This window comes from Pipistrellus hanaki (genome assembly GCF_964339955.1).
Source record: "Pipistrellus hanaki genome assembly, chromosome: 2".
Classification (NCBI taxonomy): domain Eukaryota; kingdom Metazoa; phylum Chordata; class Mammalia; order Chiroptera; family Vespertilionidae; genus Pipistrellus; species Pipistrellus hanaki.
In genome coordinates this window covers 173,472,497-173,489,200 of record NC_140504.1, presented here as the reverse complement: position 1 = coordinate 173,489,200, position 16,704 = coordinate 173,472,497, and positions in this window count along the sequence as shown.

Genomic DNA, 16,704 nt, shown 5'->3' with positions numbered 1-16,704 from the left:
GTTTAACTTGATCTGTCAACTACTTGGGAAACCCCATGTTTCCTTTGCGGACTTAATATTTGGGGACCCTGCTCCTTGGCTGTTCTCTTCTTTGAGTCCTTGTCAGTCAAGCATCTAACATGTGTTTCTTTACCTACCGAGTTTTGTTTAAAGAGTCTCAAGAGCCCTCACTGGTTTGGCTCAGGGGATAGAGCGTCGGCCTGCCGACTGAAGGGTCCCCAGTTTGATTCTGGTCAAGAGCATGTACCTTAGTTTCGGGCACATCCCCAGGAGGGGGTGTGCAGGAGGCAGCTGATTGATGTTTCTCTCTCATCGATGTTTCTAACTCTCTATCCGTGCCCCTTCTTCTCTGTAAAAACTCAATAAAATATATAATTTTTTTAAAAAGATTCTCAAGAATAGTCTTACCTGGTTACTAGTAATAGTAATAATGTGTTTATTTGTTGAGGATAGTTTTGTACTAAGGTTGTGTTAGACTTAAAAAATTAGTGAATTAATTCCTCTTTGTTGTGTTGCTTTTGTCATTGAAAATAAATGGAACTTTGTAAAAATAAATAAATAAATAAATAAATAAATAAATAAAACACTAGGCAGATTGACTTTTCTGCTGACCTTTTAACTTAATTGTCTCTTTAAGACCCTATCTCCAAATAGTCACATTTTGAGGAACTGGGGGGTTAGGAATTCAACATAGGTGACACGGATCAGCCCATAACAGGTACTTTGAGAATAGATTGACCTGCAGGGAGTGGTCATTGCAGGGCCCCACCCAGAGGCTCTCAGTTCCCCTTTGTCAGCTCTATGCTCCCTATTCCCAGCCCTACAGAATCACAATCCCCAGAGGTAGGACTGAGCAGTCTATATTTTTTAAAATATATTTTTATTGCTTTCAGCAAAGAAAGAGAGAGAGAAACATCAATGATGAGAAAGTATTATTGATTGACTGCCGCTCCAATGGGGATGGAGCCTGCAGCCGCCCCAATTGGAATCAAACCATGACCTCCTGGTTCATAGGTTGACGCCAACCACTGAGTCATGCCAGCTGGGCTAGAAGTCTGTAGTTTAATAAGTTCTCCAGGTGATTCTTATGAACTAAAGCTAATGCAAAAATGCACTATCTTAGGACAACGGTTTTAAAACACAGACTGACCTCACATCATTTTTGTTGTTGCTGTTAATCCTCACCAAAGATACTTTCCCGCTGATTTTTAGAGAGTGGAAAGGAGGAGAGACAGACTACCAATTGTTGACTTGATGTCAACTTTCATGTCTTCGTTCTTTTTTAAAAATATGTTCTTTTAGTTAATTTTGGAGAGAGAGGAAGGGAGAGGGAAAGAGAGAGAAGCATCAATGTATGAACCCCAACTGGGGGATCGAACCCACAACCTGGGTACGTGCCCGGACTGGGAATCGAACCAGCAACCTTTTGGTGCCCTGGAGCCACTCTGGCCAAGGCATGTCTTCATTCATTACCTTCAACTCAGCAAGGATACTAGAGCCAAAGGAATTCTGTCAGAGGAAAACTATCTAACATTTCCAGTAACTTGGTTGTTTACATAGTTATTTCCATGAAGTTCTAAATTTTAATACAGTGTAATATTTACCTTTTAACCAAAGTGTTACAATTCATTCTAATCCAACTTAATTTTTTTCAGTTGGCAAGCCTGTGGTTGTTGGTTTTTCAAATAGAAAACCACCATAAGATTCCAACCACTAGTGACTAATTTCTTCAATCTGTTTACTACATTTCTTTCACCCATCGACGTAAATTCAGTCAGCGACACTGGATTTGAGAGGCTGAAGCCCCTTATTTTGAACACTGATAAGAAGATCAACCAGCCCTAACCGGTTTGGCTCAGTGGATAGAGCGTTTGCCTGCGGACTGAAAGGTCCCAGGTTCGATTCTGGTCAAGGGCATGTACCTTGGTTGCGGGCACATACCCGGTGGGGGGTGTGCAGGAGGCAGCTGGTCAATGTTTCTCTCTCCTCGATGTTTCTGGCTCTCTATCCCTCTCTCTTCCTCTCTGTAAAAAAAATCAATAAAATAAAATGCAGAAAACGTTTGACTTTGGGGGGGGGGGGCGTGGAAAGATCAACTAGCCTGCCTTATTTAAAGGTAATTTCCCAACTTACTGGAAGGGAACCTGGAAAGGAGCCGGTTCCCTTGGCCCTGGGGGTTGCTCACACCAAGGCTGCCTTCCCTCGCCCTGCTTCCGAATCGAAGAAGCCAGTCTCTTCTGGGACCCAGAGTCCTCTTGGGTGGCCCCTCGTCATTCCCTGCGCTCACACGAGGGGAAAGCAGTCGCTAGAAGGAGCACACTGCTTCTCTGTCCGCCTGGAGAATCCTCAAGGCGGACATCCCATGAGAAAGGGCACGTTTCAGAATAAGTGCTGAACGATGCCCTTTACACAAATTCAAAACCCTATAAAACACTATGCTTTGTCATGTCCATACACGGATAGTGAAAGGAAGTAGATGGGTGGTTGCTTGGGGATGGAGGGGCGGGGTGAGAAAACAGTCTGGATGATTCATTTATCTCAGGGTAACAGCTTCGTCTGAGTGCGCGGAGAACAAGGCAACTGGAGATGTGGACAAGGCAGCTCGGAGCAGAAGCCAGGGTGTGGAGCCCCTGGCCTCACCTCACAGCCCATCCTGGGCCTGAGGCGAAGGGGCATGGGCCCCTAGCATTAAAATAAACACACTCACCAAAGACAAGAAAAATAAACACACACATTGTGGAAACATAATTTGACACTACCACCAAGTATGTATTTATTCTATTCTGGCTGTTAACAACAACATGGATAGATTCAAATTTAACAAATGGGAGTCCACAGGAATAGGTGTTCATTATGAAAATGTCTTCAGTGACCAGAAGGGACATTCTTCAGGTAAAAATAAACACGGGATTAGTTTAGTCGGGGGACATTTGGAGTCTCAGCCTTCAGCTAGCTCAGCAGTCCTACCTCCAGCAATGGCACCAATGCCAGGCTCTCCTTCTGCATTTCCGCCCCTGAAGTGCGGGAAAGCAGCTCGGCTCCCAATGACGTACACGTTTACACTCAAAGGCTCGTGCGCTCCCATGAATTCAAACTCCATCAGCAGTGGTCCTCAGCTAACAAACAGAAAACCAAACCGAACAAACAAAATTACAGAGAACAGAGGCTGGCAGAGACTCTAAAGACTGGTCTTTCTACGAATCGCCAAAGCCCCAGGCTTGTTGGTCCTGGGTAGGCCACAGGTGATGGGACCCAACCAAGACCAGAGCAGAATGGAAGTGTGCCCCCCTGCTTGGGGTGGGGGAGAGGGATGAGCATCAAAATATGCCATTACCGCCCGAACTGGTTTGGCTCAGGGGATAGAGCGTTGGCCTGCAGACTTAAGGGTCCCAGGTTCCATTCCAGTCAAGGGCATGAACCTTGGTTGTGGGCACATCCCCAGTGGGGGGGTTGGGGGGGTAGGATGTACAGAAGGCAGCTGATTAATATTTCTCTCTCGTCAGTGTTTCTAACTCTCTATCCCTCTCCCTCTCTGGGGGAAAAAAAAAAAAAAACACAAAAAAAACAATAAAATGTATTTAAAAATAAAATTAAATTAAAAATATGCCATTACCATCCAGGCAGACTGGCTCTGTTGGTTGAACATCATCCTGAGCACCCATTGGTTGGTTTGATTCCTAGTCAGGGTAAATGCCTGGACTTCGGGGTCAGTCCCCCGTGGGAGCACGTACAGAAGGCAACCAATTGATGTTTCTCTCTCTCCCTCTCTCTCCGTCTTTCTCTCTCTCTCTCTCTTCCTCTTTCTCTCTCTCTCTCTTCCTCTTTCTCCGGTCGTTTTTCCCTCCTTTCTTCCCTCCCTCCCTCTCTCTAAACACAGCCTCGAGAGAGGATTAAAAAAAAAAAAATGTCGTTACCATTTCCAGGTAGCGATAAGATTTGAGCATAGAAGAAATTGGATTAAATTTACAAACTGTAGCATGACCAGTTGATTGGCTGTTGAGGTCTCGCGTGTGTTTAATCTCGGGCAGATTAACCTCTCTGGACCTGTGTCTGCACCGTCTGATACCCGTAACATGGAACCGTGTTGACGAAGAAATGGGCCAGTTCGCGTGCAATGCTTCCCCGCACAGCGGGGACACGGGGAGTGATTGATTGAACATGGGCATTGATCGAACACGGGAAGTGATCGAACACGGGAAGTGATCGAACACGGGAAGTGATTGAACACGGGAAGTGATTGCGGTAGGCAATCCTATCCACGTGTGTGCGGAGCTGACGGGATTACAGCGGGGCCTGGCTCCGCCCTATAGGCGGGGCGCACAGGGTGTCCTTCCCGCGCATCTGGCTTCGCCTCCATAAGAGGCCAGGCCCCGCACGCAGCTGCTGCTCTCCGGCTCAGCCTTCCCTCCGGACGGTCCTGCCTCCAGACAGCGGTTCCCGGCCGCCCGCGCGGTGAACGATGGTGAGTCTGCCTGCCTTCCAACACGGGGCAGGAGTCCGGGTCTTGGGGTGGGAGGCCGGAAACTTACAGGTGGCCTGGCAGGCGTCGGTCCGTAGGTGAGCGTGGACCGGTGAACCTGGAGGTCACGGTTAGATTCCTGGTCAGAACACATGCTGGGTTGTGGGCTCCATCCCCAGTAGGGGGTAGACAGGAGGCAGGCAATCAATGATATTCTCTCTCTCTCTCTCTCTCTCTCTCTTTCTTTCTCTCTCTCTCTCTCTCCCCCCCCCCCCCCCAACATTTCCCCACACTCCCCCTCCCCCATTCTACTCTTTGATTCTGGGTTCAACTTATTTAAAATTTAGCTTTATTGTTGAAAGTATTACAGCTGTTTCCTTTATTTCTTCCTCGGCTTTTCTATATTCCACATATACGATATAGTATTTGACTTGCTCTGTCTGACTTATTTCATATATCATAATGCCCCCAGGTTCATCCATGTTATTGCAAACGACAGGGGTTCTTTTCTGTGCATGGCTGAATAACATTCCATTATACATATACCACATTTTTTATTTATTTATTTATTTATTTATTTATTTAATAAATCTTTATTGTTCAGATTATTACAGTTGTTCCCCTTTCCCCCTGAGAGTTGTCAGTCCACTCCCTTTCTATGCCCCCTATTCTATTATATTCACCAGTTTATTCTGTACATCAGATTTTTAATTCACTTGTTGATATATATGGTATTTGTTGGTCATAATTTTTACCTTTACCTTTTTCTTCCTCTTCTTAAAGAATACCTTTCAGCATTTCATATAATACTGGTTTGGTGTTGATGAACTCTTTTAGCTTTTTCTTATCTGTGAACCTCTTTAGCTGACCTTCAATTCTGAATGTCAGCTTGGCTGGGTAGAGAACTCTTGGTTGTAACCACATTTTTTAAAATCTATTCATCATTGACAGATACTTAGGCTATTTTCATACCTTAGCTACTGTAAATAATGCTATAGAGAACATGGGTGTTTAGCTCTCTTCAGTATACTGCATTCATTTCCTTCGGATAAATGCCCAGAAGTGGAATGACTGGATCATATGGCAGTTCTCTTATTTATTCTTTTAGAAACTCCCATACTTCACGTACCAACTTACATTTCCAACAGTGCACAAGGGCTCCCTTTTTGCATCCTTCCTAAGATCCCTGGGAATACCCAGGGAGGTCTCTGAGGAAAATGTCCACAGTGGGTGCAGGTCTGTGAGCACCCTGAGCCAGGCAGGTCCAATTCTAGTTAGAGTCTTCCCCTAGGGTCAAGTAACTTCCCTTCCCTGGATCTGTGAAATGGGATTAACCGTGGATCCTATCTTCTAATGTCCTGGTGGGAATGAAATGAGGTTACACGTTTGAAAGTTCATTAACATAACCAATTTGCAGTACCATTTCTGGGAGGCAGGGCATCTTTGGGAAAGTCTCGGCAACATCTCTCGCAGGGAATTATGGGATATTCGTGCATTCATCTACCGTAGATTCCTATCTCCGCTGATAAGTAGGAGAAGCACAATAGGAGTTTATATTTTAGGAATGTTATTCTGACAGTGGAGGGGATTGGGTGTGGGGGGGATGGGTACACTGGACAGAGCCAATTCCAAACCCAGGCAAATGCAGGCTTTTAGGCAAAAGATGATGGTGGCTAGACTAGGATAGGGTCAGCAGGGATGGAAAGGAAGGGTTATGTGGGATTGGGATTTGAGTCAGGTAGGATCCCTGAACTTGTAACTTTTTTGCAGGACCCCACAGGTGAAGATCTGGTTCAGTTATCAGGCAACTGCGAAGAGACTAACTCTTTACCTCAGGAAATTGAGGAGTTCCTGGAGGAATACTATGAGAGACTTGAGTCAACAACTCCAGCTGCACCAGAGCCACAGAGCTCTATGCCTTTGACTGGCTGTGGTGATGAGAGCCAACATGAGTCCATTCAGAGCCAGATGATGACTCCTATGAGGCCCGAAGTGATTATTTCTGCAGATTCTAATATCCCTGAGACAGTGCTTGACCAGAACTCAACAACGTCCCCTGTCAATGCCTTTGGTATGCCCACTGAAGAACTAAGTGAAACTGCCTCTGTGGACCAGAAGGTGACCTCCTTTGATCAGAGAAAACCCACAGCAACCTCCTCGATGATGGGTGTTACTGACAACCCAAAGACGTTGTTCACTGATTGCCAAAAGACAACCATCACTGCAAATAACATGACACTCTCCAAAGAAGGTAGCCAGATGGTGACCCTCAGTGATAGACAGACTGTCTATGGAGGCCAGAAGCTCTTAGGTGGGGACCAGACCCGTTATGGAGGCCAGATCCCCTTCAGTGGGGACCAGGCCCATTATGGAGACCAGATCCCCTTCAGTGGGGACCAGACCCGTTATGGATGCCAGATACACTTAGGTGGGGACCATACCCATTATGAAGGCCAGATCACCTTCAGTGGGGACCAGACCTGTTTTGGATGCCAAATCACTTTTAGTGGGGACCAGATTCGTTACGGGGGCCAGATCCCCTTCGGCGGGGACCAGACCCGTTATGGAGGCCAGATCCCCTTCGGCGGGGACCAGACCCGTTATGGAGGCCAGATGCCCTTCGGTGAGGACCAGACCCGTTATGGAAATCAGATGCCCTTCGGCGGGGACCAGACCCGTTATGGAGGCCAGATGCCCTTCGGCGGGGACCAGACCCGTTATGGAGGCCAGATGCCCTTCGGCGGGGACCAGACCCGTTATGGAGGCCAGATGCCCTTCGGCGGGGACCAGACCCGTTATGGAGGCCAGATGCCCTTAGGCGGGGACCAGACCCGTTATGGAGGCCAGATGCCCTTAGGCGGGGACCAGACCCGTTATGGAGGCCAGATGCCCTTCGGCGGGGACCAGACCCGTTATGGAGGCCAGATGCCCTTCGGTGAGGACCAGACCTCCTATGGGAGCCAGATGGCAGCTCTTAAAGGGGGCTATCCCGTGACCTTCGTTGGTAACCAGATCTTCACTAGAGGCCAGGTGACAACATACAGCCCTGACCAGACTCTCTATGGGGGTCAGATGGTGACCCTTAAGGAGGAACAGATAAAAGCCTTCAATGACGACCACACTCTCTATGGAAGCCATATGAAGCCATGTCAATCGTCGTCATTGCCAAACCCAGGATTACCGCACTGTTCAAGTTCCCATTTGACCCAAGGACAATCCCTGGAAGAGCAGAAGTCAGAACTCAAAACCCAGAGTCGTCAGTTCAAGAAGAATCTTAAGGTTTCAAAGCGCTTCTTTTGCAAGTACGAAGGCTGTGACAAGTCATATTCCAAGGTCTCCTATCTCCAAATCCACTATCGCAACCACATAGGTGAGTAAGCATTAAGGGTTAAAGGTGACAAGTAATCTAAAGATTGCACCTTTACAAAGTTTTGGGGTCATTTGAAATTGTTGTCCCTTTACGACTGGAACCCTAGCCTGGCCAGTGTGGTTCAGTTGGTTGAGTGTTGTCCCGTGCACCAGTTTGATTCCTGGTCAGGGCACATGTCAGGGTTACAGGCTTAATCCCCAGTTGGGGTGTGCAGGAGGGAGCAGATCCATGTTTCTCTCTCATTAATGATTCTATCTCTTCCTCCCTCCATCTCTCTAAAATCAATTAAAAAAATTTTTTTTTGAATAACTAACATTTATTGGTTAGGTTGTTTTTGTTTTTTGTTTTTTAAATATATTTTATTGATTTTTTTACAGAGAGGAAGGGAGAAAGGGATAGAGAGCTAGAAATATCGATGAGAGAGAAACATCGACCAGCTGCCTCCTGCACACCCCCCACTGGGGATGTGCCCGCAACCAATGTACATGCCCTTGACCGGAATCAAACCTGGGACCTTTTGGTCTGCAGACCGACGCTCTATCCACTGAGCCAAACCGGTTTCAGCTTTATTTTTTATTTTATTTTTTTAAATTAAATTATTATCTTTGTACATATACCATTGCCCCCCCTCCCCCTTAAAAAATGTTTTTAATTAAGAAAGACTGGTACCCTAGTAGATCCTAGGGAAGGTTGGCAAATTTGAAAGGGTGGATTAAGCAGTCCAAGGGATAGACTCTAGACCTGGCTGCAGCCTTTTGTGTTGCTGCCTGTGCTGGAACGATGGGGATAAGTGGAGGGATTTGATCTCTTACGGATGGTTTTGGCACTGCCTCTACTGGGACTGTCACTTCATGGGCCTCTTCTCAAACCCAACAGACCCCCCTCCGTCCACCTCCCTATCTCTCCTTATCCTCCTGACCCCTACTTCTTCTGTTTTTCTTTTTCTCTTTCTTTCACAGCTTTCTTCCATCCTTCCAACTCATGCTGCCCTCCTCTTCCTCTTTCACTCTCCCTCCATTTGTGTGTGTGTGTGTGTGTGTGTGTTTTGTTGTTGTTTTAAATATATTTTCATTGATTTCAGAGAGGAAGGGAGAGGGAGAGATAGAAACATCAATGATGAGAGAGAATCATTGATTAGTTGTCTTCTGTACTCACCACACTGGGGATCGAGCTCCCCACCCAGGCATGTGGCCTGACCAGGAATCGAATCGTGACCTCCTGGTTCATAGGTTGATGCTCAACCACTGAGTCACCTCAACTGGGCCATTTGTGTGTGTGTGTGTGTGTGTATTTCACTCATCCTATACAGTCTCCTCTCTGGCTCTCCCTCTCCCACACTAGCATATTCAAAACCTTTTTCTTTTCCATTCACTTTCAACTTCCTTGTACCAAGCTACCTGACGCATGACAAGTCTCTTCTGCTCTGATTCCAGGCGAGAAGCCCTATAATTGCGAGTGGACGGGATGCACATGGAAATTCACCCGTTTAGATGCGCTCAACAGACACAAATCGAGGCACACTGGGGAGCGACCCCACCGGTGTCATATATGCGACAAGCGTTTTAAGCGATCTGATCACTTAAGGCAGCACATGAAAAGCCACCACTGACTCTAAACCTGAATCCGTCAGTCTCCAAGGAAACAAGATTCTCCCTATGAAGACTTGGTTTGCTTAGCACCTAGCATCGTGCTGCCTCACTGTAGGTGCTTAATATCACTTGTAAACGTCGAAGGTTTTTATTTGTTTATTTTCTAAAACAGAAGAAATAGCCCCGCTGGTGCGGTTCAGTGGTTGATTGTCGATCCATGAACCAAGAGGTCACCAGTTTGATTCCTGGATCAGGACACATGCCCAGGTTCGGGGCTTGATGCCAATGGGGTGCATTCAGGAGACAGCCAATCAGTGATCCTCTCTGATCATTGATGTTTCTTTTTTTATATAATATATTTTTTTATTAAATTATTATTTTTGTACATATACCAATGCCCCCCCTGCCATACACATGATCATTGATGTTTCTATCTCTCTCTCCCTCTCTTGCTGAAATCAATAAAAATATATTTTTTTTAAAACTATTTAAAAAGATGTCTCTCTTTATTCCTCTCCCTTTCTTTCTTTCTTTCTTTCTCTTAAGATCAAATAAAATTTTTTAAAGCATAGAAGAAATACATGTATGCATTTTAATAGAATCAGAAGCATTTCATCTATTCAAAAGTTGAACCTCCTGCCCTAACTGGTTTGGCTCGGTGGATAGAGCATCAGCCTGCAAACTGAGGGTCACAGCTCCAATTTTGGTCCAGGGCATGTACCTTGGTTGCGGGTACATCCCAGTAGGAGGTGTGCAGGAGGCAGCTGAACAATGTTTCTCTCTCATCGATGTTTCTAACTATCCCTCTTTCTTCCTCTCTGTAAAAAAAACCAATAAAAAATATATTTTTAAAAATTGAACCTTCTGCCCTGGCTGTTGTTGCTCAGTTGGTTGAGTGCCATCCTGTGATGAGTTAGGTAGGATCCTAACTGGTTCGATTTCCATTCAGGGCACATGCCCAGGTTATGGGTTCGATCCCAGTCTAGGTGTGTAGGTAAAGCAACCAATCAATGTTTTCCTCTCCCTCTAAAATCAATAAAAACATTTTTTTAAAAGTTGAACCTCGTAGCTATTTCTTCTCGCAGACAGTGTCTCCTACCCCCTCCATCTGCTCAATATACTATCAGAATACTGGGGTGGGGGGAGACATTGAGGAGGAGGGTCTAGTTCTGGCTAAGAGGTGAAGGAGCCTGGGCCCTTTTCCTCATTGTTTCTGCCGGCATGCCTGCAGCTGGGGTCACCTGCAGCCTGTTTTCTTTGCATGGAGATGGCTTCACAACTGCTTCTGAGGGGTTCAGCCACCTTCCCTTCGACTAAGTCCTCCCATCTCTTGCAGGCCCTGGCCTCTGAGGTCTGGCTTTGACTCCCATGTAACCCCCAGCGTGTATAGTATCCTCACTGGCAAAAAAACAACACCCACAGACTCAGTGTAAAGTCATGGATGTCATTTATTCGACTTATTTCCAAGGGTTACACTTTGAAAGCTCTTTTCACTCAAAGCTCTGAAAGGGAAATGGACCACAAATACCCGTCTTTAATTTGCCCCACAACCTTCCAGAGTGTCCCTGACCTACCCACTGACCTTACAAAGGCCCCAGAAGCCAGATCCCTGAGTCTTTGAAGGACCCAGACAGCATTTAAACCAGCAGGGTGGCCGGTTATTGCTTTTTCTGCCCCGTGAAGCCAGTATAGTTTTGGGTAGATAACAGTATTAGCCATTGGTAAGTAATTGGTAGGTTCAGGGGTCATCCACGTACCCCATTAAAATGCAGCAGTTTTTAAAATATATATATATATATTTTATTGATTTTTTTTACAGAGAGGAAGGGAGAGGGCTAGAGAGTTAGAAACATTCATCACGCCCCCTACTGGGGATGTGCCTGCAGCCAAAGTACATGCCCTTGACTGGAATCAAACCCGGGACCCTTCAGTCTGCAGGCCAGTGCTCTATCCACTGAGCCAAACCGGTTAGGGCAAAAAAAAAAAAAAAAAAAAAAAAATGCAGCAGTTCTTATCAGAGATTTGGGGCAAAGGCAAGTAACAGTGCACATAGATAATACATATATACCAATAATGCATTCCACCAGGAGCCATACCCAGCAAAGGAGGTGTGGAAAGGCCCAAAATGGGCTTGGGCAAGGATACCAGTGGTAGTGCCTCAAACCCAGAACCAGAGCTTTGGGGAAATCCTGGAGCCAGGATTTCAGGAATCACAATCACCTGTGCACAGGCAGCCAAAGCCCAGGACGTGCATTTGTCCCTCACATCCTCATTGACCCTGACATTGGCATAGGGTCTCTAGTTCTCCATGGGGCAGAGGAACAGTGGCCTAACCCCTAATCTTATGTTTGAACTGGAGGCCTAGTGCACAAAATTTGTGCAGGGGGCGGGGGGCCCAGCCTGAACCCTCTCCAATCTGGGACACCTCAAGGGATGTCTCACTGCCCATTTAGACACGATCCCAGTAGGGTCGGGCCTAAACCATCAATTGGACATCCCTCTCACAATCCAGGACTGCTGGCTTCCAACTGCTCACCTGCCTGCCTTCCTGATTGCCCCTAACCACTTTGCCTGCCAGCCTGATCACCAGCCTGATTGATGTCTAACTGCTCCCCTGCCAGCCTGTTTGCCCCCAACTTCCCTTCTCTGCCAGCCTAGTCACCCCTAACTGCCCTCCCCTGCAGGGTTGATTGCCTCCAACTGCCCTCCCTTGCAGGCCTGGTCCCTCTCAACTGCCCTCCCTTGCAGGCCTGGTGCCTCTCAACTGCTCTCCCCTGCTGGCCATCTTGTGTTCACATGGGGGGAAGGATCTTTGACCACATGGGGACAGCCATATTGTGTGTTGGAGTGATGGTCAATCTGCATATTACTCTTTTATTAGATAGGATAGAGGCCTGGTGCACAGGTGGAGGCCAGATGGTTTGTCCTGAAGGGTGTCCCGGATCAGGATGGGTATTCCCTTGTGACATGGGGCGGCCTGAGCAAGGGACCTGTGGTGGTTTGCAGGCCAGCCAGGCCCCCTGGCAACCCAAGCAGAAGCCCTGGTATCTAGAATTTATTTACCTTCTACAATTGAAACTTTGTAGCCTGGAGTGGAGCCAAGCCTCCTGCTCGCTCAGTGGCCGGCAGCCATTTCTGTTTGGATTTGTTTACCTTCTATAATTGAAACTTTGTAGCCTTGAGTGGAGGCCTAGGCTGGCCAGGGCAGGTGGAAAGCTTGGCTTCTTCGTTGCCTGGGAAACCCAACCTTCCCTCCTGCTCTCTGTGGCTTTAGCCATCTTGGTTGGGTTTATTTGCATACTTGCTCTGATTGGCTGGTGGGTGTGGCTGGTGGGCATGGTTTGTGGGGGTAGTGGTTGGTTAATTTGCATATTACTCTTTTATTAGGTAGGATGCTGAGAGATCCAGGCAAATTGGCAGTACTCTCAGCTTCATCTCTAGGGTCACAGAGAGCCCCAACAAGTGTCCCAGGGCCTGGTACTTGGCCCTGAATCCCTTGGTCTATTAACCTCCTCCTTTGAGACTGTCTGCCAATAATCAAATTCAGATCTTTTGGGGAAAGCCTTTGCCCAGGTTGTCCAGGAGAGGGCACTAAGTTATTACTCTTAGCAGCTCTTTCTCCTGGTCAGTCTTTGCTATTTTGCCAGTTGCCACTGTTTTCATCTCCGGGAATTTGTCAGTTAAGGCTTGGACTGTGTTTTGGACGAATTTATCTGACCTTGAGAAGAGGTTTAAAGGGCAGGTGACCAGCACCGGCAGGGACAAATTTGGAAATTTGAGTCTGGCTAACAGTCTTACATCTGCTGCTCTCAGTCCCACACTGTAGACCCCAGGGACCACAAGGATGGCCCGCAGGGATGTTAGAGCCTCTGCAAGTATGGTCCAAATGAGAAACTTGTCACGACAAACCAAACCTTCAGCACCAAATAGTTCCCACTGAGGAAGAATGTTTTAGATGTTCACCTCTTCCTCCACCTCTTCCTCTCGTCCTGGGTCAAAGTAGCCACTGCCAGGGCTACTTCGAAAGCGGGTTTCTGTAGTAATGTACCCCAAAGGCACCGCTCTCCGTCACTAAGTTTAACAAAATGGTATCTTTCATTATGGAAGCAAACTATCCACTAAAGGTCTCTTAGTGCCGAAACCGGTTTGGCTCAGTGGATAGAGCGTCGGCCTGTTGACTGAAAGGTCCCGGGTTCAATTCCGGTCAAGGGCATGTATGTTGGCTGCGGGCACATCCCCAGTAGGGGGTGTGCAAGAGGCAGCTGATCGGTGATTCTCTCTCATCGATGTTTCTAACTCTCTATCCCTTTCTCTTCCTCTCTGTAAAAAATCAATTAAAAAAAAAAAAGGTCTCTTAGTGATTCCAAGAGACTACACCCTCACTGAAGGCATGAGTCAGAATAGCACTCAGTGTCACAGGGTGTCCTTGGTCCCAGGGACCTGCTGAGAGCCAGTAGTTACTGGACGCAATTCAGCATGTGAACCTCCTGACCGTGTTTGGTCCCCCTGCTGCAGGGCCATGCACAGCAGCCAGAGAACTGCTTCTGTAGTTCTCCTTGAGTCCCTAGGTTGGATTTCTAATTTGACCCACGAGGCGAGCCCAGACAGGAATTTGGGGATAAAGAGGACCAATGGGTCCCCATCGGAATGAAAAGTTGCTGCAGCTAATCCACCAGCCCTCACTACGGCCCGCTGGCATGACAGCAAGTGTCCTTGGGACCTCAGGCTTTTTCTTCTTCCAGAGCAGCTTTGTGCTCAATTGGCCACCCTGCTCACTTCATCAGTTTGTTGAAAGGAAGGAAAAAGAATCGAGGTGCAATAAAAGAGGAGAACTGGTAAAAGTGCAGGAAAATATAAAGCTTTCACGTGACAAAAAATATAGCTACTAGCCCTGGTTGGGTGTGGCTCAACTGGTTGGAGTGCCATCTATACACCAGAAAGGTGGAGGGTTTGATTCCCGGTCACACCTAGGTTGCAGGTTCGATCCCCAGTCCAGGCACATGTAGGAAGCAAAGGATCGATGTTTCTCCCTTTCTCTCTCTCTAAAAATCAATAAAAACATATCCTTAGGGGAGGATTTAAAAATATAGATAGATGGTAGATAAACTCAAAAGACAACTGGCAAACTCTTAAAAACTGAGAGAAAAATACACCAAAACCTAAATGGAAAAAATGGACAATCACAAAAAATAATGTAATAGTCCATAAATACATGAAAAGAGATCTAATTACCATTCACAATTTGAAAAGTGTAAATTAAAACCACAGTGAAAGTGAAAGTGGTGAGTAGGGACCTCCAAAATTTTTCTCCTCCATGTGAGCAAAGGAACACTGGCGAAATTGTTAGAATCATCTTTTTCAGAACTCAGGAAGTTAATCAAAGGCTCTCAGCAATCTAGAGAGCATTTATTCAAGGAAAATGGTTGACTATCAAGAACAATGTCCCATTCCCATCTACTTTAGCTCCATAGTAGCTTTGGAAACCACCAGTCTGCAGTCATGGCGAAAAACTAGCCCAGCAGCCACTGGGTGCAGAGCAGGACTGGAGTTCCTTAATGCTCCATTTCCAGCAACAGAGCATGGACGTCTGAGTTGAGGAGACAAGTTTGAGGAGACTAAGGTGACTAGAATTTATGAGGCAGAACAGTTGAAGGGATAGAGTTTTTCAGAGAGTGCGCTCAAGATCTTGAGAGGCCCTAGCTGGTTTGGCTCAGTGGATAGATTGTCAGCCTGAGGACTGAAAGGAACCGGGTTCGATTCCAGTCAAGGGCACATGCCTGGGTTGGAGGCTTGATCCCCAATAGGGGGCGTGCAGGAAGCAACGGATGAATGATTCTCTCATCATAGATGTTTCTATCTCTCTCCCTTTCCTTTTCTCTCTGAAATCAATAAAAAATGTATATTAAAAAAAGAAGATCTTGAGAAGTGACCCTATGAGTTTTTGAGTCCTGACAAAGCATGAGAGCTATCCAAGACTAAGAGGAAGATCACTGAAAAGAAGTGGGCAGTACAATTCTGGAGCTCACACAGGGCTGGGGAGTTTGTTTCCACTAGCCAGAATGTAAATATACAGATCAGGCAGAATCCTCAGGGTTTTACCTTAGTAGTGGGGTTAAAATAGCTCTAGAAAAAAAGGAGGTTTGGCCAAAACCGGTTTGGCTCAGTGTATAGAGCATCAGCCTGCAGACTGGAAGGTCCCAGGTTCGATTCCGGTCAGGGGCATGTGCCTTGGTTGTGGGCACATCCCCGGTAGGGGGTGTGCAAGAGGCAGCTAATCGATAATTCTCTCTCATCGATGTTTCTAACTCTCTATCCCTCTCTCTTCCTCTCTATAAAAAAAATTAATAAAATGTATTTTTTTTTTTTAAAAAAAAAAAGGAGGTTTGGAACCTGTCTAAAAAAAAAAAAAAAAAAAAAAAAAAAAAAAGCTTAAAAGTAAGCCACATATAAATAAAAATGTCCTTAGGGGAAAAAGTAAGCCTCAAAGTGACCCAACAAACTCTTAAGAAATGGGATGCCAGAAGTAAAAGCAACACTAGTTAAAGGAATAAAACAAAACCCAACAACCAACAATGCAAATTCACAGTTGTCTGGCACCCAGTAAAAATGTATCTATCATCAAAGAAGCAGGAAAGTAAGGAAAATTACCAGGATAAAAATCAATCAACTGATACAGACCCAGAAATGACAAACATGACTTAGCATTTGAGGGCATTAAAATAGTTATTGTAACTATGCTTCGTAAGAAGGATGGAAGTGGGAAATACATAAAGGTCCAGACCTTTGGCTAGAGATAAAAATATATAGTATCTGAAGTGAAAAACACACATTTTGGAACTGATAAGACACGGCAGAAGAAAAGAGTAGTTAGCTTAAAGATAGCTAGAATGAAAACAAACAAACAAACAAAAAGACTGAAAAACTGAATAGAGCATCAGTAACCTGTGGAACAACATCAAGCAAGACTATTATATGAACAGACTATAGGTCAGGAGAAAGAGAGGGACAAAAAAACTGACAAAACAAAGGCCAAACATTATACAAATTTCATTAAGACTCTAAGCCTTTGGATTGAAGATCAATGAACTCCAAATAGAATAAACATAGAGTCCAAACTACATTAAACCAATCACTATATCAAGATTAGATGCATATATGATAAAAGCAAACATATGTAATACTTTCAACAATAAAGATTAAAAAAAAAAAAGCAAAGGCAAAATTCACCAAAATTCAGGATAGAGGTTATCTCTATGGAGGCTGGGGCGGGGGAGGGTGATTAGAGA